Here is a 4,831-nt window from a genome sequence, read left to right as displayed (position 1 = left end):
GCATGCTAACTTTGATTCCTTTAGGTCTATATTTATGAGCGATCTACACTGGATTTATAACCATTTCACAATTAATTTTTTGTGTCTTTGTGTTTTAAGTCTTGTGTTTCCCAGGGCTCAAGCTTTATTGTTGACTGTAGCTTTGGGATGGCCTCTATGATTTCTTTTCTTCTGTCCTGGTTGTTGCTCACTAACAAATAACACTTTTAGTGCATCATTGCTCATGGGATATTATCCAGTGCCTCACGATGGCAGTCAAGTTTTCCATGATTTTATTCAGGGTTCTCTGTCCACATCATCCTTTTTTGTTATATATTTCTTTCCCACCATGTCTTTTTCAAGTGACTTAAAAACTCATTGTTTATCCAAGTAAATATCTCTGCTCATGTGAAACATGCATACATGTACCTATGTACATACATATGTACTTATATAAACCAGCTAATAGACTTGTAGCAGGCACAGAAACCCTTAAGAATGATGGCGAACTTTTCTGGATGTGGCCAAGCAGAAGGTGCCATAAGAATGTTGACATTTGCCACAAGAAGGACCAAAACATTCAGCACAAGGAGTCCAAGAGTCAAGGCATCTACCCAAGGTTGCTGGCCAGATAAACGAACTCCACCTTCAATCAGGTTGTGCTGAAGAGGTGATTTATGTATTGCAATAACCTGTGTCCCTGTCCTAGATGATCTGAAAGATGAAGCTTCCTGTCCAAAAGAACAAACCATCTGTGGTTATGGAGACAGTTCCAGATGCTGTGTGGATTTTGGAAGTACCCAAGCTGAAGGTGTGTGCCCACTGGGTAAGCAACCAAGTGAGCAAGCAGAAGTTGCATCCTCAAGGCTTCTGTGGGAGTAAGATACTCAACTTTGACCAGATAGCCCTGTTTTCCCAAGAGCCATGGTACTATACCATTGCATGTTCCTCAAAAGGGCCAAGAGGTGTATCAGCAATTTGGCAAGGCCCCAGGAACCCCACAACCCCACACCACACCCTATGTTCTCTCTAAGAGCCAGAAGTTTGAGCATGTCAGAGGCAGAAGGGCCAGATGTGGTCACAAAAACTAACCATGGATCTTAGGCTTATTGTTTAAAAAAGCTATGGATGTTGGAAAAAATTAAAAAAAAGTCAACAATGGGGGTGAACTGAATATGGATCTCCATGATATGAGCTTACCAAAAACTAAGTGTATAATCGTGGTTGGAGTGGAGAGCAGTAAATCATGCGTTCATTCAGCAATTACTGAGTCTTCTCCTGTTTGCTGTCTGCTTTTGATGTGTTATAATTCCAGTCTTTTTGAGGTGTCACGTCCTTTGAGAAAGTAGACAATAAGCATATTGATAAGAATAGGGATTCATTTTAGACTGTGAAAAGATCCAAGAGTAGAGAGCAAGGAGATGACTGAGAGAGACCTGACTGAACAGGAGCTGTAAGAGAAGGCTTCTCTAGGGAACTGTCTGAGAGTGGAAGGGTAGACCCAGAGTGTGAGAGGAAAACAAATCCAGGCAGAAGGATGAGCATGGCAAAAGCCATGTGAGAGAGCTTAGATATTTAGAAGGTTTAATGAGCATTATAAAATGTGAATTTAGTGAATTATTACCCTTTATTTCAGGGTGCTCAATATGACCACAATATGGTGTAAACATTCCATCCTCCTTTGCAAGTAATCTGTTTGAATTATTATAGACTGGGGTTTTATTGGAATGTTATAAAAAGAAGTGTACTTGTAAAAGGAAAGTGGAGGTGACATCTTGGAAAGGACAAAATACCAAAAAGAAGGAAAGAAAGCCAACAGCTCAGAAGGACTTGCTGTGATATAGTCACTGTGTTTAGAAAAAGCACGTCCTTTTTCCATGCAGTCTGTCTCATGATCCTACATGGTGGGTATTCATTCTATTAGACAGAAATTGAGATTGATTGAGGTTTAGTAAGCGGCATAATTAATAAATGATGGGGCCAGCTCTAATTCTGTCTAGTGGGTGACAGTGCCCTTCAACTACCCACTGTCACAAGATCACTATTTTAAGCTCTCGAAGACTGTCAGTGGTTGGGAGGACAAGGCCCCATTACTCATAACAAAAAGACTAAAGGCAGGGAGTGTGTTTAGGGGTCCAAAACTTTATTTGAAATGGCATCTACAGAGATAGTAGAATTAGGAGCTCCATCAGGAAGGAGACATATCAAGCACATAGACCAAACAACAACAGTACACACTGATCTACAACAACAATAGCACACACTGATCTAAATGCAAGTCTAGACACACTGGAGAGTCAAGGAGCTTGGAGGACCTCAAGGAGTGAGAAGTTACAGTGGCGGTTACCTCTTGGCTCCCTTGGACCCTGCCTGAACCTATTCATGTTACTGTTTCTAGATGACAGAAGGTCGTTCTTGAAGTTCTGGAGGCTACCAATGTCTTCAGTCAAGGTCTTGATGAATTTAGTGTTTTGTGAGGATCAAGTTCTCGGATCACTGTGATTTCACTTGGTAGAAAGAAGATAAAGTTTTATTGGACCCTAATCTGCAGGGCATTGATTTCACTCAGGAGGGCAGGTTCTCATGAATGGGTCAGCCCTACCACAACCCAAACTCTCCCAATATCATCACACTAGGAACTAGGAATTCTTTTCTGTCTGTCTAATTTTTAAATGTGTATCTGTGTCTGTGCACATGTGCATTTGTGTGATTCATGTGCATGAGTGTAGGTGTTATGGTGCACATGTGAAGGTCAGATGACAATACTGGGTATTGGTTCTCATTATCTCCTTATTTGAAGTAGGATGTGGTTTTTGGCTGTATATTTCAGGCTAGCTGGCCCACAAGACTCCCAAGAGTTATCCAGTTTTTATCTCCTATCTCATCACAGGAGTGCTAATATTGCAGACTTGCATGTAATTTAGACCAGGTTTTGAGTTGCAAGGGTTCAAATCCAGATCCTCATACTTTAATAATCATTACTTTACCTGTGGAGCCATCTCCTGAGTCCTGGGAGCTAGGATTTTAACACATTAACTTATGAAGTGATACCAACAGATAGACCATAATAGTCCTGAAAATGCAAAACTACGAATGACAGGTAGGCATTGCTGCTGCTTGATGCCACTGTTCCTGGGTAGCCCCTGGCCAGCAATCAAGGACAGTTGCAAAACCTGATCACTGTTACCCAGGTCATCTGCTCCAGAAGTTTCTCTGGGAGTCTCTGAAGTTCTCAGATTGGAATTGATACCTGAAACATTCTGGGCTTTTGTGCATGTCAATTTAATAATAGTCAGAGGACATCTAAGAGCCAGGATATTGTTTCCACCTACTGTGATACCTTTGTCTTATACCTCACCTACGATGTGTCAGACTCTGTTCTACAAGAACTCTGTCTCTGAATGCATTTAATTCTCAAGAGACCTTGAGTAGATACTACTGTTAACATGTTATGGATGGCTTGTGGTGCGTAAGTACCGAAAAATTTCACAGTAGTTTATAGCTAGAGTCTATACCCATGCAGTCCATTATAGAGTTGAAGTTCATGGCCTTATGCTCTTTCTTAGGCATCCTGCTCTGGAAGAGCAGTAGACATCACTTAAAGACAAAAGAGCCTGACTTTTGTACAGCTGCCCCGGTCTGTCACCCTGCTTCCTAGCTCTTCTTAGCCTCTTCCCTTCAAAGCTTTCATGGTACATTTTCTGCTGCCCATACCAGGCTCACTGGCCTGGAAACTTCGGGGGATTTTTCTCTGTGTCTCCAATCTCCCTGTAGGAGTGGTGGGATGTGAGTGGCTAGTGAGTTCTGAGACTTTGAATCCATGGCAGTGACTCTTCTCCCTTGATACTCATCTAATTCCTGTGCACCCTTGTCCACCTATCCTTCAACTTCCAGCCATCCCCCATAACTTCGGCCACCTTTGTTTTTATCACAGTTATACTGTGGTCCCATAGTTACACTTTTGTGTGGCACCTGATGCTTTTATTTCATAGCTCTACTGGCAACTTCTGTGAAATAACTAATTCCTCCTCAAAGACATTTGTTGCTTGTTCCTTCACACAGGCGTCATACTCCTGGGGATCTCTGAATGCAGCCTTAGACAAGCCTATAACTATAAAAAGTCTAGCGAACATATTGACTGGATGTTTCTACCCTGGCAACCTGGGTCTCAGCTACCCAGGAGAAAGGAGAGCTTGAAGCATCCTGTAGAGACACACCTATGTTCTGCAGGGCCATATGGCTGAAAGTTCTATCAGGGGGACCTGGTAGATAGCAGCCCACCAGCTTTAGGTTCTGGAGAAGATACTTGTCAGAATTTTGTAGTAGAGAACCAACTTTCCAGGTCTAATGATAAAGTCAGTTGTATCATTCTGTCCCTAGTCCTTAAGTGACTTCCCTGAAGCTGCACAACACAGGTGTCCTGCCACCACCCAGAGAAAGTAGCTCCTCTATGGGGAGTCATCAATTGTAAGGAAATAGTAGCAGAAAATGGGCAGTAACATTTTCTTGGGTCTGGGTTTGAGTTTTTTGTGTGTAACTGAAAATAAAGGTGTTTTCCCACACGGGGAATGAGGAGAGAGACTACAGCTTTCCCCAGGTCCTTCAGTGATGAGCACTGCAAGGCCACACTTCTTATTCTGAGGGTCCCACCCTCTTCAGGGTGGTCTCCAACCCTCTTCATTGACATGGGCTTTTATCCTTCTTTATCAATTATTAGCACAAAGGAAGGCTGACCCATGTGGAAAGGAGAACACAAGTCAAGTGCTGTGTACTCCTGACTTCCACTTGAAAGAATCGTAATGAGAAAAATAGAAAACTTGCACACTGCTTTGGATTCCACAAAACTGTTCTG

General features: G+C 42.4%; 1 pseudogene; it reads left to right on the top strand.

The window, feature by feature from the left end:
- The first annotated feature begins 497 nt into the window (after positions 1 to 497).
- Positions 498 to 1,070, top strand: LOC116898426 (annotated as a pseudogene).
- The last annotated feature ends 3,761 nt before the right edge of the window (positions 1,071 to 4,831 follow it).

Source organism: Rattus rattus, chromosome 1 (genome assembly GCF_011064425.1).
Source record: "Rattus rattus isolate New Zealand chromosome 1, Rrattus_CSIRO_v1, whole genome shotgun sequence".
Lineage (NCBI taxonomy): Eukaryota > Metazoa > Chordata > Mammalia > Rodentia > Muridae > Rattus > Rattus rattus.
The sequence above is the reverse complement of the archived record's forward strand: the minus strand, read 5'-3'. Positions and strand labels throughout refer to the sequence as shown.